Source organism: Narcine bancroftii, chromosome 8, assembly GCF_036971445.1.
Source record: "Narcine bancroftii isolate sNarBan1 chromosome 8, sNarBan1.hap1, whole genome shotgun sequence".
In the NCBI taxonomy this organism is placed as follows: domain Eukaryota; kingdom Metazoa; phylum Chordata; class Chondrichthyes; order Torpediniformes; family Narcinidae; genus Narcine; species Narcine bancroftii.
In genome coordinates this window covers 105446198-105471455 of record NC_091476.1, presented here as the reverse complement: position 1 = coordinate 105471455, position 25258 = coordinate 105446198, and the positions used below count along the sequence as shown (strand labels likewise).

At 39.4% G+C, this 25258-nt stretch overlaps 1 long non-coding RNA gene across 1 annotated transcript; it reads left to right on the top strand.

Moving 5' to 3' along the window:
* Positions 1–339: 339 nt before the first annotated feature.
* On the top strand, positions 340–13103 carry LOC138741126 (uncharacterized). The gene is made up of 3 exons (XR_011343347.1): positions 340–423; positions 10601–10725; positions 12868–13103. It is a non-coding gene; the product is annotated as an uncharacterized lncRNA (long non-coding RNA).
* Positions 13104–25258: the final 12155 nt, after the last annotated feature.

Sequence of the window (25258 nt, the reverse complement as noted above, 5' to 3'; positions counted from 1 at the left end):
CAGGCAGTGATGTTTCATTGTGCATGCTGCCCTTAGTGGTAGTATTCAATGTGTTGTCAGAATAATCCAATGTGCACCTTCAATTTATTTTATAGATGGACTACAGTTACACACCAGACTATTATAGATGATACACACTCCAGCCATTGTCCATGACTGGTAAAGGAATGAATGTTTAGTGTGGTTAATGGGGTGCAAGTTAAGTGGGCTATTTTTGTCAAACTTCTTGAGCAATGTTGGCATTGCACTCAGAAACAGTAAACACAGATTCTCATTGTTTGACTCATTCAATGAGCAGAGAACATGCTCATTTCTGACCTCATAATGGAGGAAAGCTCATTGATAAAGATGGTTGGGCATTGGTTACTGTTCTGATATCTTGGGGTTTGAATAGTTGATTCTGGAAATGGCAACTAGTTCTATGTGAGTTATAATTCATGTCGTTGGTGTACTTTCTCTTTGACCCTGACTGATTTCTGTTCTACCAGGATGCTTTGATGTTACATTTGGCTGAATGCCACCTTGATTAGTATTGGGTAATTAGTAAAGGGTAGTCACTGTCACCTCAATTCTAGAATTCAGCTCTCTGGTCCAGAAATGGACCAAGGGCTGTGGTGAGATCTAAAGTTAAATGATCCTGGAAAAACCCAAAATGAACACAAGTTAGTTAGTTGCCGATGATACCACTTTTGATGCTGGCTTTCATCACTTTGCAGACAACTCAGACTTTCAGAGGGTATCACAATTAAAGTACATTGTTCTGTCCTCAATTTTGTCTGTCTTGTCTGTAACTCAGCCTCATTTGTTTAGATTCTCATCCCACAATCTGGGCAGGGCCTTATGCTTCAAGCATTATTAAAACCCTTGGCTTTTGGGATTCTGCTCTGCTGGATCTTCTAATGCTTATAGTCAGAAGTAAGTCTGAATGAGTCTGCATTTATTCAAGTGTGGGTACAAAGTGGGAGCCTTTGAAACATCATGGGAACTAACTGCTTCGTGCCCAGGACAGAATTACCTAAAGTAAAGTTTTAACTTGAGAATCAAGTTTTGGTTGACAGAATGAGTTGAAGAAAATTGTGGATAGTCGCCTTTCGCCCCCTCCCCCTTTATCTGGGTGGTGCTTTACTCTTCAGCAAATGTACTGTGAGGAAAGGAGGACTCAGATACTTTCATTTTGCAAGCTTAGCGGGAGGTCCATCACCACTTAAATGGGATCCAGGAGCTCTCCAAACATACAGTTGCATGGATTTCAACTCTCCAATGCTATCTGACATTAACCAATCTCACTTTACCTTCATATACCTCCCTGGCAGCAAACATTATCCCATCAGCATTATGATGCACCAATCAACAGACATGTCCCTCTCCCCTCAGGTATTTTTAGTTTTGATTCCCCTAATTCTTGTAAATCACATAACTCCAGAGAGAAACAAAATTGTTGTAAATTTATCAAGTCAGATTGGTGTTACCAGGTAACCTACTTTCCAGAGCCTCTTGCTGTCCTTGGTCAGGGCTAACAGAATTTCAAATTGCTGTTATTGCCAGGCTTCCTCATTATCCTTAGTTACTTGCAACTGTCCCAACATAATCATTAACCAAGTTGTATTTCTTTAATATTTTGCTTAATTAATTAATGTGTTAATGTATTTGATGTATTAACCAACACCAATCTAAACGATAAAGAATCTTACCTCTACAAAATGCAGATTGCTTTAGACAAAATGAAAAGAAAACGTGAAAGAATAAAAGTGATATTTCCAAATATTCACTAGTACTTTGGTGTCAATACTAATAATTCTGTCAATGTTGGAATTCTAAATTAAGTGTAGAAAATGAACCCTGAAAGGCTTGAATTACTGGTTCTCATTCCATAGAAAATTCCTGCTGATTCAGTAGGTCAGATGAAAACTAACCACCTGAGTTATTTTTATCAAAGACCGTCACTTTCTTGGATTTGGTAATTACCTTACTGCTGGTAAAGAGCAGATTCAGGACAATATCAGTTTCTGGCCAAAGGTGAAAATAAGCCTTCTCAAATTTATTTTTTTTCTCATTCCTCTCAATCTTTCCAACAATCTGCCTCCGTAATTATTTTTACTGTGGATTATTTCATACTGCTAAGTACATGACGTAATATCAGATGTTTTTTGCCAAGAATACAAATTAAATATGTACAATTCAGTTAGAAAAATTGCTAAGAAGTGAAAACATTCCTCATCCTCATTTTATCAATGGTGCCTGCTAGAAATAATTCTGATCACATCTCAGTGAAATTCACTCAGCTGTTGAAAGTGCACTTGAAACCATCTGATCAAGGGACCCATCTGAAACCAACCAATGTGGAGGCATTTATCTTATTTTATGTTATACTTATAATGTCATGAAAGAGTTATTCGAGTTCATGCTGGTACCCAGGGTAACAATCTCATTCATCCCATTCCTCTCCTTAGTTCTCTTCATCCACGTTCACACATGTTAATCGACTTCCATTTGATTCCTTCATGTCATTAACCTTAATCAAGGAATAACTTACAGTACCCAATTAATCTACCAGCATATTTTTGCGATATGAGAAGAAACTATTGCCACAGAGGAAACCCAGGTACTCCCAGACAGAATGGGCAAACAGCACAGAAGGTACTCGGGTTTGAATTGAATCTGTATTCCACAGGCTGTGAGATAGCATTAGGAACTACAGCTCCATTGTGCCACCTATGTTTTTACCATCTGTTATGAACTAACAATCTTTTTAATTTTACCAGAGGGACTTTATTAGCAATGGTAAATTCAAAATAATAGATTTTGTTAAATTATTAGTAACAAAACATTTCTTACTTAACTCCACTATGCACAAATGTAAATGTTTGTGTGTAATTAAAGTCCCACTTTGAAAAGTCGATTTTAAAATTTCAGCATCATTTTAGTCTTGCTTGGTCTTAAATTAATTTTTTTAATATTTTATTTAAAATCAACACATATGTAACATAGCAAAAATCATATATCACATTATTATGAAACTTAATTAAATAGATGTTGATTTATATAAAGAAAAAGAGAAAAAAACTAGAGAAAAAAACTATCTAAACCCCGATTAAACCCTCCCTTCCAACCACCAATCCCTACTATGCCCACTAAAAACATCTAAATTGCTAAAATACATGATTATATATAGAATTGGATTGCTTCGGAAGATGGTCAAAGATCCAAAAAAAAATTGACAGGAAAACATTATTTATTTTTAAGGGAAGACCTCTGTGGTCTAGAGGATTCAAAGGATTTATTTATAATTTCAAACATAATGTTCAAGTATATGGGCTCAATATCTGTAAAAATACAGAATATTTACCTCTCAAATTATATGTAATTTTTTTCTAATAGAATACAACTTTGAATTTCTGTTTTCCATCTTCCTAATATTAATGAAACATCTGATTTCCAATTGACAGCAAAACTAATTTAACAAATTTCAACTGAAAATTTGATAAAGGTAATTTAGGAGCTATTTTCATAATTTCTCATCAATAATAACTCAGGATTCAACAGAAAAACATCTGTAACCTGTTGTAAAAACATACAAATAGAAATCCAAAAAGGTTTAACTTTTGAGCAAGACCATGTAGAATGAATAAAAGTTGCAATATCTTCTACACATCTAAAATATTGATCCAAAGTATTCAATTTCCATCTATTCAATTTCTGAGGTATATAATATAACTGATGTAAAAAAATTTTAATGAAGTAATCTATATCTTACATTGATTGTATTAGACATAACTTCTTTACATAAATTTTGCCAAACTTGATGATCTATCAATATATTTAAATCTTGTTCCCATCTTTCTCTTGACTTAAATAAACCTAATTTTGGAGTTTTTTCTTGTAACATTATATATGCATTGAAATAAACTTTTTGACCTCTCCATCAACAACTAACTGTTCTAAATCTGTAGGATCTTTTAAAACCATATCTGGCTCTAATTTATCTCCTAAATAAGCTCTTAATTGAAAATAGCAAAAAAAGTATTATGTGGGATATCATACTTAATTTTTAACTGATCAAATGACATCACTGTACCATTTTCATAACAATCCCCTATTTTAGAAATTCCTTTAGTATATCAAATATTTTAAAAAGTATTCTCTTTTGAAAAAATTATGAGGATTAATTAATGGTAGATTTAATGACAAAAGACTTCCATTATATTCTCACTTAACTTTATTCCAAACATTAATCAAATGTTTCAATAATGGAGCATCTGTCAATAACCATTATCCTTTGTTCCCATTTATAAACAAATTCCCTCGGGTGTAGTTTCTCCAATCTTATTTAATTCAATTTCCACCCAAAATGGTTTAATATTCCCAAATCGAGAAACAAAGAAACCTTAATTGTGCTGCTTTATAAAATTCTTAAAATTAAGAAGTTGTAATACACCTAATTCCTATTTCTATGTTAATTTTTATAATGATATTCTTTCCATCTTACATTTTTAAAGAAATTTCCTAATTTGTTTATTTAAATCCTGAATAAAAATATGAGATACAGAGATTGGTAAAGTCTGAAACAAATATTGAATTCTTGGAAAAATATTCATTTTAATACAATTAACCCTTACAATAAAAGTTATAGGTAAATTTGTCCATTTTTTTTCACATCTTCATTTATTTTCTTAAATAATGAAATATAATTTAATTTATATGAATTTTTCAAATTATTTGTCTGTACGTATTCCTAAGTATTTTATCCCAGTATCAGTCCACTTAAATTGAATATTTTTTTGACATTGTGAATAATCAACCTGTACTAATTCCATTACCTCACTCTTATTCCAAATTACTTTATAACTGAAAATCTTTTATAATCTATCAACTGTTTATAAACTCTAAGTAATGATAATTGTGTTTAAATTTTACCAATTTATCTCCCAAATATTCCATTACAATACCAACACATCATCTGCAAATAGACTAATCTTATCATCAGTTTATGATCAATTGCTGGTCCATACGATTCATTTGTGCAAGAGGTTCTATAGCCAAAGCAAACTAAGTTGGAAATGAGGGGCATCCTTGCCTACTTGATCTAGTCAAATTAAATGATTGCTATATCTGTTGTGACAGATTATGTTGTGTTTGTATTGTATATAGATATGTTTTTGGGAGATAAATTGGGGCAGGCTTTTTAGTGTAGGTAACATACAAAAACTTCAAAACGTCTCATTTTAAATATTGGACCTCTGCTCAAGCCAGACAGGATGGCTCTTGGGGGCCTTTGCAAAGACTTTGTGGAGTGCGCAAGAGACTTCACTAATGGATTGTTGTTTTGAAAAGCAACAGATGAAAGAGATTGCAGGCTGACTAGGAGGGTAGCTTGCTGTTCTAAGAGGGCCATGAGTTTTTGCAAGCAGAGACAGTTGAACAGTCTTTTCTGTGTGTGTGTGAGAGAGAGAGAGAGAGAGAGAGAGAGAGAGATATCAGAGATCAGTTCTGCAGCTACAGTCAACAGCAGCAGCTAGGACTGGAACAGGACAAGCTGGAAAGTTATTGGAAAATTCCCCATTTGGAAGATGGGTTGTGAGTGCTTAGTTCATCCTGGTCAAAGCCCTATGGTTCATGCCAAAGGAGAGGACTGGCTGCCTAATGTTTCACTTGAAATAAGTGAAACAAAAAGGAACTCTGTGGTCTCTTGAAAGAAAGAGGTTATCATCTGGAAAACCCTGATGGGGCAAGTTTCTTTGGCAAGACTCTGATGTGGCTGATGAAAAGGGATCAGCTTGTGTCCAGGAACAACAAATCTCTCTTTGACACTCAACAAGAACCTTCCTGAGCGGTAACCATTTACTTTTCAAGCATCTGATGAACTTCATAAATGTTAAATGCTGTGCACAGTATAAAAATTGCCTGCAACCAGTAAACTTGGAAGAATCAGAAGTGAGATTCGACTGTGAATCAAAGAACTTTTCTAAACTTACACGCACATTACTGTAATGGAGTATTTGGGAGATACATTGTTAAACTAGAGTAGGTTACATACATACACTTTAGAACAGATCTTATTTGAAATATTGAAGAATTCATATTCAATGACTTTACAGAAACTATGGAGAATGCTGTGCACATTTCACAAGTAGGTGCTAATTGATATGACATCATTAAAGCAACAAGCAGGAGACACTCTGGCTTTTACAGAGTACACAGAAAAGTCACTCCTGGGTTTTTGTTTACCTAAAGACATCAGCTTGACCAAGAATGTCAGAGGTTTTGCAAGTGAGAGAGTCATATGGGCTTTTTGGCAGTTGGAGAGAGAGACAGACAGACAGACAGCTGAATCAAGCAGGAGAAGCTTGTGGAACTGAAACAGAAAAGCTCCAGAGCGGTGGATGGCTGGAACTGCTATCTGTCTGATGTTTCTCTTGAAATAAATGGAACAGAAAGGAACTTTGTGGTAGCCTGAAAGAAAGAGGTTATCATCTGGAGAACCCTGATGCAAGTTTCATTAACAAGACATTGAGGTGACTAGTGGTAGTGGAAATCCTGGAACAGCACATCTTTCTCTACAGAACCTACAAGAAACTTCCTGAACAGTAACCATTTACCTTTCAAGAACCAAAGCCTGGTGAACTTTATACATGTTAAATTCTGTGCACAGTATAAGAATTACCTGCAACCAGAGAACTTAGAAGAATGAGAAATGAGATTGAACTGTAAACCAAAGAACTTTTCGTACATTTACACACACATCGCATATGCATGTGCTTAGAATTAGAAGGGGGTTAAGTTGGATTTAGTTAAGTTCATCTTTCTTCTTTGGCTTGGCTTCGCGGACGAAGATTTATGGAGGGGTATGTCCACATCTGCTGCAGGCTCGTTGGTGACTGACAAGTCCGATGCAGGACAGGCAGGCATGGTTGCAACGGTTGCAAGGGAAAATTGGTTGGTTGGGGTTGGGTGTTGGGTTTTTCCTCCTTTGTCTTTTGTCAGTGAGGTGGGCTCTGTGGTCTTCTTCAAGGGAGGTTGCTGCCCGCTGAAATGTGAGGCACCAAGATGCACGGTTGGAGGCGATATCAGCCCACTGGCGGTGATCAATGTGGCAGGCACCAAGAGATTTCTTTAAGCAGTCCTTGTACATCTTCTTTGGTGTGCAGCTCTGTCTCGGTGGCCAGTGGAGAGCTCGCCATAGAACACGATCTTGGGAAGGCAATGGTCCTCCATTCTGGAGACGTGACCCACCCAGCACAGTTGGGTCTTCAGCAGCGTGGATTCGATGCTTGCGGACTCTGCCAGCTCGAGTACTTCGATGTTGGTGATGAAGTCATTCCAATGAATGTTGAGGATGGAGCGGAGACAGCGCTAATGGAAATGTTCTAGGAGCTGTAGATGATGCCGGTAGAGGACCCATGATTCGGAGCCGAACAGCAGCGTGGGTATGACAACGGCTCTGTTCACGCTGATCTTTGTGTGTTTCTTCAGGTGGTTGTTTTCCCAGACTCTTCTGTATAGTCTTCCAAAGGTGCTATTTGCCTTGGCGAGTCTGTTGTCTATCTCGTTGTCGATCCTTGCATCAGATGAAATGGTGCAGCCAAGGTAGGTAAACTGGTTGACTGTTTTGAGTTCTGTGTGCCTGATGGAGATGTGGGGGGGCTGGTGGTCATGGTGGGGAGCTGTCTGATGGAGGACCTCAGTTTCCTTCAGGCTGACTTCCAGGACAAACATTTTGGCAGTTTCCGCAAAACAGGACGTCATGCGCTGGAGAACTGGCTCTGAATGGGCAACTAAAGTGGCATCGTCTGCAAAGAGTAGTTCATGGACAAGTTGCTCTTGTGTCTTGGTGTGAGCTTGCAGGCGCCTCAGATTGAAGAGGCTGCCATCCGTGCGGTACCGGATTTAAACACCGTCTTCATTGTTGAGGTCTTTCATGGCTTGTTTCAGCATCATGCTGAAGAAGATAATAAAGAGGGTTGGTGCGAGGACGCAGCCTTGCTTCACACCATTGTCAATGAAGAAGGGTTCGGAGAGCTCATTGCTGTATCTGACCCCCCCCCCCCCCCCTCCACAAGTTCCTCAAGTTAAGGTAATAGAGATAAGTTAAAGTTGGATTCGGTTTTCATGTTTAAAGATAATTAAGAACAATTTTGTTTAAGTAACTACTTGGCTTGGTGAATGCCAATTGCTGCTGAGTTTTGGGGTCCTTTGGGCTCGTAACATTACATACATGTGCGCTTAGAATTAGAAGGGGTTTAAGTTAGGTTAGTTAAGTTAATAGTGATAAGATAAAGTTAGATCTTGTTTTCATGTTTAAAGATAATTAAAAGCAACTTTTGTTTAAGTAACCATTTGTCTGGGTGAATACCTATTTCTGCTGGTTTTTGGGGTCTCTGGGCTCATAACACTGTCCATTAGTTAGTACCTTCACTTTAGGATTTTTATAAAGAGCTCTAATCCAATTTACAAAGTTATGTCCAAAACCAAACTTACCTAAAACCTTAAATTGAAAAAATTCCATTCTAATCTATCAAAAGCTTGTTCTGCATCCAATGCAACTGCAGCACTTAATTTGTTTTTCTTTAGTGCTAAGTGAATTATACTTAATAACCTTACTATATTTTGAGGTTTGTCTATTTATTAATTCAAGAAGACAATAATTTATTCTATTTGCTAATACCTTTGCCACTATTTTAAAAACAACATTTAACAATGAAATAGGTCTATATGAAACTGGTTTTAATGGATGTCTATCTTTTTTAGGAATAACCGTAATTATCGCTGTGAAAAAATGTCTGGAAGAATATGCAATCTAAACACTTGTTCTATTACCTGCATAAATAAAGTAATTATTAAATATTTAAATTCTTTATAAAATTCCACTGGGAATCCATCCTCTCCAGGAGACTTCTAATTTTGTAAACAATTAAATGCTTCATAAACTTCTTGCTCAGTAAAGGGTCTATCCAAATCATTTTTATCTATCTCAGTTAACCTAGGTAATGTTATTTGGGACAAATAATTATCTATAATAGTTTCATTCTGTAATAATTCTGAAGTTTATAAATTTTCAGAAAATTCCCTAAAAGTTTCAATTATTTTTTGTGGTTTAAATGTCACTTTATTATTATCTCATTGAATTGGATTAATCGTTCTCAAAGTCTGTTCTACTTTTAATTGCCAAGCTAAAACTTTGAGATCTTTCTCCTAATTCATAATATTTCTGTTTAGATCCAAGAATCAATTTTTCCAATCAAAAGTTATTTTGTAACTTCTTATTAAGTAAACATCTATATTTATCCTCTGATAATAATTTTTAATATCTTTTTCAAATACTGTTATTTCTTTCATATAATCCTTCTTAATTTTTGATGTAAAATTTATAATCTGTCCTCATAAATAAGTTTTTAATGCATCACAAATAATAAAATCCTCTATTGAATGTAAATTAGTATCACAAAATAATTGAATATGTTATCTTATAAAAGCACAAAAATATTCCCTTTTTAATAACAAAAAATTTAATCTCCACCTATATACAGACTGCTGTTTTTCAGTAAATTCCAATTCCATCAACAATGGAGAATAATCAGATATTATTCCTGTTTTATAATCAATATTCAAAACTCTTGATTAATTTTGAGATGAAAATTTTTTAAAAATCGATTCTAGAGTATATATCAAATCTGTTAGACTATAAAGAATAATCTCCATCTCCAGGATGTTTTCTTCTCTATATATCAATTAAATTTAAATCCTTCATTAAATATAACATAGCTTTAGCTGTCTTAGATTTAACTATTATTCTTGGTGATCTATCTAATAAAGGATCCAAACAAAAATTGAAATCACCTCCTACTAAAATATTTTCATAAACATCTACCAGATTTTAAAAAAATATCTTGTATAAATTTTTCATCATCCAAATTCTGGCTTGAACCTGGCTTTGGTCTCAAAGCTCTATGGCCTCTTTCAATTAGAATCTTATTTTCAAAATGTTCCTCTCCAAATATTTTTGTTATTCATTCTTTAAAAAAAAATCACAACTTCTCCTTCTTTACTTTTGGACAACCACACTATTTTAACATTATTTCTTCTACTATAATTTTCCAGAATATCAAATTTCTCCAACAGTTTTTCATTCATTGAAATCAAACTAGTCTCTCTATCTTCAGGCATATTAGATTTCTCTTCAATACGCTGCACTTCCTCTCGAACATCTTGAACGTTAGTTTCCTACTTATCCACTCTTTGTGAAATGTTTTTCATCCCCTTTAAAGCATCATCCATTTTTACTCTCAAATCTGTTTTAACTTACTTCAATTCTTCAGACAACAATTTAATATTATTTTCCAAAGATAAGTTATATTTTATTTGAAGTTCATCAATTTTTGATTCAATCTTATTTATTTCCTTCTTAAATGTCTTTTTCTTGCCTCTAGTCTGCTCCTCTTCTGAACTTGATGTTTCTTCTTCACTCTCATATTCTTCTGAAGCCTCTTCCCCTGGAGTTGTATCTCCTTCATGTTCTGATGTTGAAATGCCAGACTGCCCCTTTAAGAGACCTTGAGTTTTTTTAACAACATTTTTTCTTCTGCACCACGCATGTGTGATGCAGTTTTAGTTTTTCCTCCGCCGCCATCTTTATGAGTCGATGCGAAGAAGGCTCCAGAGGAAGGTCCCTCTCCCATGTCCTTGCCAGCAGATCCAGAAAGTAATTCAGTGGCCTGTTTCATCGCTAAGGTAGGCCCAGTTTCTTTTTTCTTCTTCTCTTCAGACTTTTTAGTATGAGTTAATTGAAGTATTTTCTCCTTCTTTAGTGACATATTCAGTATTTAGTTAGGTGCTTTATATCAACTTTAAAATAATTTTTTTGTAGAAAAAACTTTTCTAAATAAATATTTTTTTAACTAATCCCATGGGAGTCGTAAGGTTGCATGTTGCTCCTTGCGGCATCACATAATGTCCCCCTCAAGTTCAGAAATAATTAAGCGCTTTTAAACATATCTTTAGGCCTCTTTTAACTCACAATTCGCTTGATGATTTGTCCTTGAGAGATATTCTTCAAACATAAGTGACCATCTTCTGGCCACATATGTATCACCTGTGAATAGGATAATACAAGTCCTGTCTTTCCGGGAACAAATCTTCTTGTTTTGAATGAAGACTGTGGAATCTGTTTTCCAAATGATGAAACTGCCCTCTTTATCTTAAAGAGATAGTCAGAAGTAGGCTTCTCTTTTGAAATCTACTTATTTTGTTTCCCCCTTTCATTAGGAGTAACACATAAGCAGCTTTTCCCCTTTTGCAGGAAAAATTACTAATGGTCAGTTCTGCATCTTAACAGAATAGTGAGCTTCCTTAAAATGACTTCTTTGTCTCCCATTTCAATAATATATTTCTTGAAAATCTCTCAATGTGGCATGGTATGTGACATCATTTGTATCTTTGAAGTTCATTAAGTCTTTTGACCGAGATGTGCTAAAAGCATTTAACTCCATCTATGAAGTCTGCTCTCATGAGAGCCAAAATGGTCATGCACTTATACAGGTGCTTCTGAAGTAACACCTAATTGTTTTCAACATCTCAAAAACTATCATAAATTCATTCATCTTTTTGACTCCAACTTCACTCAGCAGCCATTTTGTCTCAAATTGGCTTCTGCCTTCCATCTCAAAGAATCATGTGTTTTTAAAATACTAATGTGTTGTTTTTGTGCCTATGTAATCACCCAAAACTTACTTATTAAACCATTGTGGTGACCCACTTACCAGCAAGTGAACCAACTCCCAAAATGGCAGACATGCTCTGGTAAATGCAAGAAATTGACCTGCATCCAACATCATGTTTTTATCTGTGCTGATGACATCACTGATTACATCACTGATAACATCACTTCCTGTCCCTGTGACAGAAGCAATGATGTATATAAGCTTAGCATGCAAGCCTGGAGGTGTCAGTTTTGTACTACACTCCACAGCATGTACATCGACTTCTCTAATGTATACATCAACTTGACAATGTGTACAGCGGTTCTACAACATGTACACCAATGTCTAAAGTAGCTCAGTATAGAATACCTTGCTACACCATATCTAAATAAAATATAGTTTTAACATTAAACTAAGGATGAATATTAACACAGATCCATTACACATCTGAGGAAAGAGTCCTTGAAACAATCTGAAGAGGTGTCCACCTGAAATCATCTTTGAAACCATGCTTTGAAAGATAATTCAAAACCATATACTCTGTATTTAAGGAGTTCACCAGAAGTGTTGATTAAAGGGGCTCACTTAAATCCATCTATTGAAGGGTTATTAAAATCCATTAATATAGAGTTATCTGGAACCATTCAAGGAGAGGACCACCTAATCCAATGCAAATGACTGCAAATAAATTGTTATGTCTAATCTCTTTATGGAACAACTTTAAGATGAGGTTTCACTATGTATGTTTTGCCTGTTTTAGTCGCATAGTCTGGGATTTTGCCACAGATAGTGTCATGAAGTAAAATTTCAGTGTGTCTGTCCTTGAATGCATTGTGGAACAGAAATCTGCATCTGTAATATACCCTCTCTCCCTTTCCATTAATACTGTCTTTTGATAAGAGAAAAAAAAATTAATCTTCCCAGGGAATTTTTTGAAAAAAGTATAACATTTTGCACCAGTACTTTGGAGGTTGAAAGTTTTATAAAATTTGTATGGAGGTTAAATCAGATATGTTCCAATTCTTATTAAAATAAAACATTCTAAGCATTGTATGCAATTTTCTTAAAATAACATTTTTAAGATGGTACACTATAATTGTCTTCTCTGTTGGGATGGTGACGGAATCTATACCTGGAAAGTGTTGAGTTATGAATATTGATAAATCTGTTGCAGGGAACATTGATTATATCCTTCCTGAACAGCTGTCATCACCCTGAGAAGGGGATTGTGAAGGCCCCCAAGCTCAGCAGTAACCATATTCTAATCTGTAATGAGCATGCAAGACAAGAGCTTCTATTGAAAGGCAGAATCCTAAGACTGAGCATCTGATCATTGAATAAAAATAATTTAACAACTTATAATGAATACAATGAATGAATTATGATTGATTATAATGAAGACATGAATAAATTATAGTAACAATGATTAAAGTGAAGGCGAGAAATTAAACAGAGCTGTTGTATTAACTTTAAGATGCTGGAAGATTTCTGATTGCACCTTGTTCTGTTTATTCTCCAATACTCCTTGTGGATGCTAGGTCTTGTATATTTTCTTCCAGAATCTTTCCACAATGAAGAGGGAAGCAGAATCATGATAGATGAGATGGAACTCATTCCTTATTTTAAGTCTTCTGTGTGCATTAACTTTACCAACAACTCAAGTGGATGTAAAAGATTCCAGACCAATGTTTTGAAGAGCTTAATATACCACAACTAATGTCTAAAATGAAAAGTTATCTCACCACAGGAAGTTACTGTGTTCAAATTAATTACTTTCTAACATTGAGCAACCTTCAGAAATGCTATTGGATGGAGTGTCTTGGGACAATCTAAGTTCTTGGATGGTCAGATGGAACTGCAATTGTCCTTCCTTCCCTTCTTCCTTCCTCCTACAGTCTTTCCCTTCCCTCAACTTCTTCCTCCCTCCCTTCCTTCTTTCCATCCTCCCTTCACTCTCTCCTTTGTTCCCTTCTTCATTTTTTTGCTCCCTTTCTCCATTCCTTCCTACCTTCCTCTTTTGCTTCTGTCCTTTTCCTTCTTTCTTTCTTTTTTTGCATGAGAAGTTATCCCCCCACAGCCACCAAGGTCAACTCCGATTACTTATTCATTTTTTAATGGTTTCTGTCTGTGTCACTTCAGAGTGCCTGGTGCAATTATGAACATAACTGTCACTGTTCATCAAAGATAACTTACTTATGGAAGTGCTTTAGAAATGACATTGCACTGCACAATTTGTGGATTATTTATTTATTATCCGATTCAGATTAATGTTCATGAAGAATGTGAATTTAAAAAAAGAGAAGGGTTCATAGTCCGCTGAAAAGTAGAGATATATTAAGAATGTTCACAGTTACTAATGCGCAATTGGTGGTGAGGAAGAGATGGCCTATTTATTCTGGATCTACACTGTTAAGGAAAAGTCATATTCTCCCCCCCCCCCCACGCCATCATTTTTTAGTTTACCTAATTCTATTGATTTCATTCTTCCTCAATTTTATCAATTCCAGACCGCATTGATGCACGATCAATAACTCCAAAAGACTAAAAGTTATGTAAAACTAATAGGCTTTTATTACCTATAGAATGGAGACACATGCATGCTGGTCAACTGTCCTGAACTGGGAAGGAGCCACAGGTACAATCAGCCAATGGGCATGCCCAGACAGTTAAATATACATACAGTGGTTTACACATTTACCCCTTATTTTTACAAGGAGTCTGGCGGGGTGAAGTACATTAGGTGTTATTACAAAGTAAGTCTTTCACATGGTCTAGTCTGCAGCTGCAATCGTTGTAGTACCGGCTTAGCTGCAGCAGTCTGGAATGCTTGTATGTAGTCGTTGGCGTCGGCTTGGTGGATGCATGGGTGATGAGTCTGGCATGTCATCCGTTGCGGCTGGGATAACATGCCATGGTCCTGGTGCATCATGGATGACAATAGGTGAAGGGGATGTGGGTGATCAGTAATGGTCTCAAGAGCATCCCTAACAGAAACTGTGTCCTCATGCCCATCAGGGTATATGCCACATAGGAATATTAGGGTTTGGCATGCAGGAGATGAATCCTTTCAACCCCAGGGGTCAGACTTGTGGACTGACCCTACTCCAGAACACTCCATCCAATAGCATTTCTGAAGGTTGGTCAATGTCAATGTAATTAATTTGAACACACCTGTTGCAGACTTCCTAGGGAAGGAAAACATTTCTTTCATTGGTAGCTGTACATAGGAGTGATCTGATTGAGTGGAATCCCTCAGGGAGGACATTTTGTCAGCAAGAGACTGAAAGGCCTCTGGACCACAGATGTAGCATTCTCCCTTTCCACTTGCCAATTCCCACGGGAGTTTTAGCTGGTGGTCCTGCTTGTGATGATGCCTCTGGCCAGCAGATACTGGCGCAGCTCATCACTCATAAAGGAGGGCCCCCAGTCACTATGGATATAGCAAGGGAACCCAAACAGGGTAAAGTGACTACGTAGGGTCTTGATGACTGTGACAGCTATCATGACCGGGCAGGGGATGATGGATGGAAAATGTGAGTACTTGTCAATGATGTTGAGGAAGTACACGTTGCAGTCAGAGGAGGGGAGGAGTCCTTTGAAATTGATGCTCAGGCATTCAAAGGGGCAGGTGGCCTCTATCAGCTGCACTCTGTCTGGTCGATAGAAATGTGGTTTGCATTCCATGCAGACCTGGCAGCTTCTAATCATAGTCCTGATCTCAATGGAGTAAGGCAGATTGCAGGTTTGATAAAGTGGAAGGACCTGGTAACTCTGGGGTGGCAGAGACTGTTGTGGAGGGACTGCAATCGGTCTATTCGTGCACCGGCACATGTTCTGCAGGATAGAGCATCTGTTGGGTCATTGAGTTTCCCGGGCCGGTACAAGATATCATAATTGTAAAGTTCAATTCTCCACCTCAATATTTGTCATTTTTTATTTTTACCTCACTGCTGGTTGTTGAAAATGAAAGCGACTGCACGTTGGTCAGTCACTAAGGTAAATCATTTGCCGGTGAGGTAATGCCTCCAGTGCCGTACTGCCTTGACAATGGCCTGGGCCTCCTTCTTGACAGAGGATTGTCAAATTTCGAGGCCCTGGAGGCTGTAGGAAAAGAAGGCATCATATCTGCCCACCTGGTAAGGGTGGCAGCCAGAGAAAAGTTGATGCATCGCTCTCCACCTGGAATGGGGTGGATTCATCCATGGCATGCATCGTGGCCTTGGTAATGTCTGCATCTGCATGGACCTCTGATATCAGGGGAAAGGAGGTAGATATAATGAAGGGGGTGGGCCTTATCTGCATAATTGGGGACCCACTGGGCAAAGTAGGAGAAGATGTCCAGGTACCTTTTCAAGGCTTTGAGGCTGTGGGGGTGGGAAAAGGGGAGGGGGCGTTCCAAAACCAGGAGTATACGATCAGGGTTGGGGCCAGTGACTCCATTCTCCATGATGCAGCCAAGGAGAGTGAGGCGGGTTGTGCGAAATAAACATTTCACCTCATTGTATGAGGTTAAGGAGTTTGGGGGACTGGAGAAATTTTTGGAGATTGGCATCATGATCCTGCAGGTCATGGCCACAAATGGTGATGTTGTCCAGATATGGGAATGTCGCCTGCAGTTTGTACTGGTCTACCATTCAGTCTATCTCTCATTGGAAGACTGAGACCCCATTGGTGATGCCGAAGGGAACCCTCAGGAAATGGTAGAGGCAACCATTTGCCTCAAAACCAGTATATTGGCGGTCCTCTGAGCAGATGGGAAGCTGGAGATAATGGTGGAGAAAATCTGATATTGCGTGATTTGGTTTAACATACGGGATATATGGGGGAGGGGCTACATGTCCAACTGTGTACATCTGTTAATAGTCTGACTGCAGTCAATGACTATTGTTTGTCTCCCCACTCTTCACCACCACCACTTGGGATCTCCAAAAGACTGGTGCTGGGTTTAATGACCCCCTCGCTGAGTAGCCGCTGCACCTCCAACCTAATAAATGCCCTGTCCACAGCACTGTACCGCCTACTTTTGATGGCAATGGGTTTGCATTCAGGGGTGAGGTTAGCGAACAGTGGTGGAGGAGTGATCTTGAGGGTTGAGAGTCTGCAGGTTATGCACAGTGGGCAGTGGTCAGTTTGTTAGCTGGAAATGGTGGGAGAAGAGGCGGGGGGGTAGTTGCTGGTGGAGCGCAGTGGGCGTGTTAAAAAACTGCTGGGTACAGACAGTGAGGGGGAGAGGGGGATGGGGCCCATTGTACTCCAACATCACTCTTTAAAGGTGGCATTGAAATTCCAGCCCCAGTAGCATGGCAGCGCAGAGCTGTGACATCACCTGGAATTTAAAGTCTTTGTTGTCTGTCCCCTGCACAGTCAGGGAAACTACACAGTAGCTGAGAATATCAGCTGTATGGGACTTAGAGGCCGAGGAGAATTTGTCACTTATTGGCCTTACTGCAAGGGAGTAATGCTGCACTATATTGAAGTGGATGAAGCTTTCTGTACTTCCAATTTCAAAAAGGCAGCTCGTCATGTGGCTGTTTACCTGGATGTCCATTATCAATCTGGTGAGTTGATGAGGGCTGCCTTGATCCAAGGTGATGGAGGCCGGTGTCGGGTCACTGTCTGTAGATGTGGTGGAGTGTTCATGTGTTCGGCCCCAAGATGGCTGCATCCAAGATGGCAGCCCCCATGACTCGCACATGGTGCTGCTGGGTCTCGAAGATGGCGGCATCCAAGATGGCAACCCGATGTGGCACTGCTGGTTTGGGGTGACTTGGACTTGCATACCTTTGCGTAATGTCGTTTCTTCTCACAGTTCGAGCAAACTGTGCCTTTTGCTGGGTAACGTTTCCTCAGGTGCTTATTCAGGCCATAGAAGTAGCTGGCGAGATGTGGTGATAGCAGTGCTAAGTACTCACAGAGTACAGCGGCTGTGGTCAGATCGCTGGTGGAACATGGCTATGATAACACATCCCAAGATGGCAACGCCCAGAGCAACCATGAGATGGCTGCATTGTTAGCCAAGTAGGCTTCCGTATTCTAGAGGGCCACCTCTAGCACACCTGCCAGTTAGACCGCCCTCTACAAGTTGAGCTCCCTTTACTCCAACAGTCTCTGGAGGATGTAGTTGGACCTGATGCCTGCGACATACATGTCTCTGATTAGGTCCTCTGTGTTCTCCTTGGCCGTCATGGCCTTGCAGTCGCAGGCCTGTCTTAGAGCTCAATACCCCGGGCCACTGTTTTTGGGTAGCCAGGAGGTGTTTCGCATAGACCTTATTTACCTTCCTCAGGTACTGGTCTTTCAGGATGTCCATCACCTCCAGGTATGACTTGGCATCCCTGATTATTGTGTATACCAGGGGCCCGACCTGAGAATGTAGTACCTGCAGTTTGTCATTTTCTGATCAAACAATGGCAGATGATGCCTGCAGGAATGCTTTGGAGCAATACAGCCAGAGTTTGAAGTTGGTGGAGTCCTCAGGTGAATGAGGGTCAATTTCCAACTTCTCTGGTTTTAGGATCTGCTCCATTGTCAAAACCTATAGCTAGTAAAATTGATACATCATCAATAACTCCAAAAGACTAGAAGATGTGTAGAACTGATAGACCTTTATTAGCTATAGAATGGAGACACATCCATGCTAGTCGACTGTCCTGAACTGGGGAGGGGGCAGTGGAACAGTCACTTTTAATCTGTGGGAGGAGGCACAGGTATAGTCAGCGAATGGACCTGCCCAGACCACATAAAGTGGTCTACCACACTCATCATGGGAGATAATAGCTGCCCATTCACTGATCCTACAAATTCCCTAGTTGTCAACTTGCACCTGATGAGTTACAGGGCACAAAAAAAATAAAACCTAGATGGGCCAAATAAGTCTGAGTAATGATATGTCCAGCAAATGTCTGGCCAGAGACATGTTCCTTAAACTAAGGCTAAAGAGCTCTCTGTACCTGAAAAGCTCTGCCATGTTTTTAAGTCCATTGACAGCTTTCCTGCAGAATGTTCAATGTCAAGGTTACCAATTGCCATGAGTACAAATGATGATGTGATTCAAGTCGTCAGCTCCATCTGATCTTGCGTCAGATTGTCACAGCTGTAAGACTGGTGCATTTGCTGAGTTCTCAGATTGGACTGTGACTCCATCACGGTCCAGAGTGAAGCATGATAACAGGCTTTGTTTGTCCATCTTTCCCCATGCTAGGTTCTGCTTCCAATACCTATTCTTGTATAAACAACTGGCTGGCTAGCCTGCAAAGGGAGATCAAAGGCTCATTATACTTTGCCTGGCTTTCCTCTCTCAACTGCTCAAACAATTGCTTGCAATCCAGAGCAAGAGGACAAACTTTGCTCAGTTTTCTGTGGAATATATGAATGTGGATTTCTATCAGGATCGTTGTGAATACGCAATCATCTCAAGCAGGAAAACACTTACCATCATCTTTATTTCTAACGTACATCACCTCACACTTCTGTAGACAACCTGGTCTGCCATAGTTATGTCCATTTGTTCATATAGTTCTTGGCTACTTTGATGTGCTATCAATAACTCAAAAGACTAGAGTTACGGAACTATAGGCTTTGAATTACAGTAAACTTTAAGGTCATCCTGTGCTGTGATCCAGGCTTTCTGGGGAGGGATTATGGCGTTGAAGCCTTTATACAGGGTCAAGAGGGAGGAGCCACGGGTACAGACACAGGATGCTACAGAGCCAGATTAATGAATGTACAGCAGTTCACCATACACTGCACCAGTAAATATGGCCTCGCCCCCTTCCAGTTGCTAACATGCTTGAATTAGACCATTTACTGAGTCCAGATGATTGTTACAGATTAGGGCCTAGCACCGATCCCCAGAATGCTGCATCCATAGCAATATTCAACAACATTTTAACATCTGTCAAAAAGTTATATGTTGAAGTTTCATTCTGCAGTGCAGGTTATAGTTTCAGAAGTGCCATCCTTCAGATGAGATGTAAAACTGAGTTGGGTGCATTGGTATTATTTTGAAGGTTACAGAAGAGCTTTCCACTAAAGTCCTGACTCTCAAGCAATATTACTATAAACTGATTAATTGGTAATTTTCACTTGCTGTCCTGGGATCTTAGTCTGTACGAGGTAGCCTGTTTGACCTGCTCTAAGAATTAATGTGTTTTAAGAGTACTCCATTGCCTATGAAAAGTTTCAAAATGTCTTGAGTTCTGAAAGGTACCACATGAATTCATGTTTCAAAGGTAAAATTCAGTTAATGGTTGCTGTGACTCTTTAGATACAACAATATTCTTTGCTATTCTTAGGTGATGTGATGGCATCCTTTGATGCTCCAGGTATGCCATTACCCATGGCACTTAGACCTGTCTCCCATCCAACAAATCACCACCTGACTGCTATGTAACCAACAGTGGGGATCAGAATAGAATTAAAGGAAAAACTGAATAATGGGATAAAAACTGAGATTAAGCAAGGTAGATCTAGTTTGGTTGTGGAAGTAGTTATCTTGTGAGTTGAATTTAACATTAAATGTAGATATAAATATTTAATCCATTATTTGGTTCTCCAAAGGATTCAGCAGATGAATATCTGAGTGTCCATGTGCATTGTTTTGTGAATTGTCATTAACCATTGTACACACCAAAAACAGTGCAAATAATTCAATTCTTATTGACTATGGAAAGAGAGTTGGCATAATAACTGCAGTTAAACAAAAGGATTCAAATTAAATGTGGCACCAATACCTTTCTTTATCAACCCACCCACTTTCAGGGCTACATGTAAATAACCTGCCACTTGTGAAAAGGAATTCAAGCAGGAATTATACTCCAAAGAACATAGGAAAGAATTACACCAAAAGCCTCACTGCAAAAGAAAAGAGATTACAGAAAGAATAGAATCCTTGAATAATCGATGTGTTGATCATGTACTAATGGTAAAACGTATTACAAACAACATAACTAGATATTCTTGATTAAAGCACAGGATAAAACTGATTTACAACAAACGTTTAAAAAAAACGTTTATCGCAGGGTTCCAATTAATCACAAAACTGAAGATATCAGATTCCATTTGCTTTAACACTGGAGCAGATCCAGTGACACAATCACAATGGATCTCTTTGGATACAGATATTTGTGGCTTCTGCCTCGACTGACTTTGATCCCAGGTGCAGAGACAGAAGGTCACTGTTTCAAGACATGATCTCAATCTTAGTGACAGATGAACAGGTTAAATGCTAACAGCAGGATTAGGCTGTGCCAAATATAGCCCAGAAGTAGCTAATATTGAGGGTGACTGGCCCACACAATAGTAACAGCATCAAAACGAAATCATGAGCTTTATCCTTTGTTCAATTAGACCTTGGCAGATCTGTATCTTAACTGCAGCTGACCACCTTGGTTCTATATTACTTTACATTCTTATCCAATAAGTGTGGAACATACAACATAGAAAACTACACCATAGTACAGGGCCTTTGGCCCACAGTGTTGTGTCAACCTAACAATTTACTCTTAATGCCTAGAACTTCCTTACTACGTAACCCTCTATTTTCCTCAGTTTCATATACCTATCTAATTGTCTCTTAAAAGTGTATCAAGCTCTAGATCAATCTTTGGAATTCTCTATGAATCAACTATGTTCAGAAGAGAAAATTCATACTTTTATTATCTTTTGTGTAAAGAAGTGCTTCCTAACATAACCTGATTAGTTTGGCTCTAATTTTGTAATCCATCTTTGATCTAAAGCCTCCTCCTCACTCAAAATAAATCATTTCTCAATTTACTGTCCACAATACAGTATGTGGAACTCATTTAAAATCATAAAGCATTGAAGTAAGCCCTTCAGCCCAATGAGCCAGTGCCAATCATCAAGGACGCATTTACTCTAATCCCATTTTATTCTCCCCACATTCCCAGTAACTGCCCTCAGATTCTACCCCGCATGTAAACAGAAGGGGAAATTTAAAGCTGCCATTTAACTTACCATCCTGCATGCCTTTGGGATGTGGAAGGACCCCGGAGCCCAAAGGAAACCAGAGCACCCAAAGGAAACACATACCATCACAGAGAGAATGCACAAATTCCATACCACAGCACCAGGCAGTCACTAGAATTGTGAGGGAGCTATTTTACCAGCTGTGCCTTAGTGCTACCCAAACATATGGACAGAGCTTGATGCTATATGAGTGATAGAGAATGTGAAACTGTTGGTCCATGACCATCAATGGATGGAATGTCAATTTGATGAGAGAACAAGTAAAGGGCAGCAGTGGAAGGATTCCTTAGCAAGGTTTCTAGTATATCCTGCCTCTGACTTACAAGGAAACTAAAAGCAAAATATTACTTACATTATTTGATCTCTTTCTTGCTGTGGATCTGGGACAATGTTTACCTGATATTTGAACCAATGCTACATCGGCAATGTCCAATCTCAACCCCTAATGCTGACTTTTATGGTAGGATTTCTTCCAGTGGATTTAAAGCCAATATCCTGCTCAAGAGATAAGGTTAGAATACGAACAAAATGGCACCTAAGAAAGGAAGTAACCATTGTTTTAAATTCCCCCACCCTCTGCATTTCTACAGCAGGCAAGTGCAGTTGGACTAATAATCCATTGGTGGATGTATTCAACCAAGATGATTGAGCTCTGGATTGACTAAAGGGAACAGTAAATGATAGGGAACAGAGAAACAAACACATGAAACACAGAGAAAAAAGAAGGAAGGTGGAATATGGGATGAAATAAGCAAGAACAATGGATTTCATTTGGGACATTAGTTGCCTGGACAACACCATCATGGTTAATGTACTGCTGGGCAACAGAAAGTATCTATTCTTGGTGACAAGAGGCTGGAGAGAACATTTCATTTGACACAGCCCAAAGAATGCTAAAGGACAGATTGAGCTGAATTAACCCAGACGTTCACAGATCTAACATTTGTGAGGAGGAGGAGGTATGTGGAAATACTCACAATTTTGAAGATTGAATATAAAACACACAGGACATGATTCAAGTGATGAAATTATGGGAAGTTGGATCTTTTGTGGCTTATTTAATATAAATAGGTCAGCAAGAATTCAAATCCCATGTCATGACAGGAAATCTCAGTATAATGTTAATGTCAGCTCTTTACAAGTGGTCAGGCATCAATTTGCAACCTTACTTCACTGCCCCTGCGGCAAGTAAACATCAGCATTGATTAAAAAAAACACTGATGACCGGAGAACAAGTGACCTTACAGTCCTCAGCAAACTTTCCAATCCATCACGCGCCTGTGAGGAGATAGTCAGAGACCAGCCTTCAGCTGAGTTCTTTGAACAGAAGGAGGGATACAGAAACAAACCTTGTTCAAACATTCCAGGACAATTAAAAGTAGATATGGTGCAAAACACCTATATTGCTCCTTCAAATATTCCCAGGGCAGGTGCAGCATGTATGTACGTGCCCAACTGTCCCCACAGAGAGAGCATAGGGTGTTCATTGGTTCTCCTGAAAGTTTCAGCAACCAAGTGAGCACCAATAAAACAGGTGCAGATCCTAGCTACCAAGGATAACATGTTATTTAAGTTTTGTATTCGTTTTAATAATTATTTTGAAAACCAAACAAGAAGAAGACAGGACCAATTCCAAATGCCTTCTACACCATCCAAACAAATATTCCTAGGGTGGGTCAGAGTAAAGCTCCCATTAAACCCTCTTAATTCAGGCATAGCACAATTAAGTAAGGACTCTGCATGCCAAACTGCATGAGTTTTTCAAGCTTTGTTGGGACCAAGGAAAACTGCCTCAGGACCTTCGTGATGCCACCATCATCACCCTGTACAAAAACAAAGGCGAGAAATCAGACTGCTCAAACTACAGGGGAATCACGCTGCTCTCCATTGCAGGCAAAATCTTCGCTAGGATTCTACTAAATAGAATAATACCTAGTGTCGCCGAGAATCACAGTGCAGCTTTCGCACAAACAGAGGAACTACTGACATGGTCTTTGCACTCAGACAGCTCCAAGAAAAGTGCAGAGAACAAAACAAAGGACTCTACATCACCTTTGTTGACCTCACCAAAGCCTTCGACACCGTGAGCAGGAAAGGGCTTTGGCAAATACTAGAGCGCATCGGATGTCCCCCAAAGTTCCTCAACATGATTATCCAACTGCACGAAAACCAACAAGGTCGGGTCAGATACAGCAATGAGCTCTCTGAACCCTTCTCCATTAACAATGGCGTGAAGCAAGGCTGTGTTCTCGCACCAACCCTCTTTTCAATCTTCTTCAGCATGATGCTGAACCAAGCCATGAAAGACCTCAACAATGAAGACGCTGTTTACAATTGGTACCGCACGGATGGCAGTCTCTTCAATCTGAGGCGCCTGCAAGCTCACACCAAGACACAAGAGCAACTTGTCCGTGAACTACTCTTTGCAGACGATGCCGCTTTAGTTGCCCATTCAGAGCCAGCTCTTCAGCGCTTGACGTCCTGCTTTGCGGAAACTGCCAAAATGTTTGGCCTGGAAGTCAGCCTGAAGAAAACTGAGGTCCTCCATCAGCCAGCTCCCCACCATGACTACCAGCCCCCCCATATCTCCATTGGGCACACAAAACTCAAAACGGTCAACCAGTTTACCTATCTCGGCTGCACCATTTCATCGGATGCAAGGATCAACAACGAGATAGACAACAGACTCGCCAAGGCAAATAGCGCCTTTGGAAGACTACACAAAAGAGTCTGGAAAAACAACCAACTGAAAAACCTCACAAAGATAAGCGTATACAGAGCCGTTGTCATACCCACACTCCTGTTCGGCTCCGAATCATGGGTCCTCTACCGGCATCACCTACGGCTCCTAGAACGCTTCCAACCGGGGTTGTCTCCGCTCCATCCTCAACATCCATTGGAGCGCTTTCATCCCTAACGTCGAAGTACTCGAGATGGCAGAGGTCGACAGCATCGAGTCCACGCTGCTGAAGATCCAGCTGCGCTGGGTGGGTCACGTCTCCAGAATGGAGGACCATCGCCTTCCCAAGATCGTGTTATATGGCGAGCTCTCCACTGGCCACCGTGACAGAGGTGCACCAAAGAAGAGGTACAAGGACTGCCTAAAGAAATCTCTTGGTGCCTGCCACATTGACCACCGCCAGTGGGCTGATATCGCCTCAAACCGTGCATCTTGGGGCCTCACAGTTTGGCGGGCAGCAACCTCCTTTGAAGAAGACCGCCGAGCCCACCTCACTGACAAAAGGCAAAGGAGGAAAAACCCAACACCCAACCCCAACGAACCAATTTTCCCCTGCAGCCGCTGCAACCGTGTCTGCCTGTCCCGCATCGGACTTGTCAGCCACAAACGAGCCTGCAGCTGACGTGGACTTTTTACCCCCTCCATAAATCTTCATCCGCGAAGCCAAGCCAAAGAAAATTCCTCTATGCTGCTCCATTTCAGAAACCTATAGAGTATTGATTAGAGACAGAGTAAGGCTCCATATACATTGAATAAAATGAATTGGTTACAGAGTAAAGCCTCTCCACATCATCTTATGATATAGTCCTGACCCCAAGTAAGAACTACATCAGTCCAA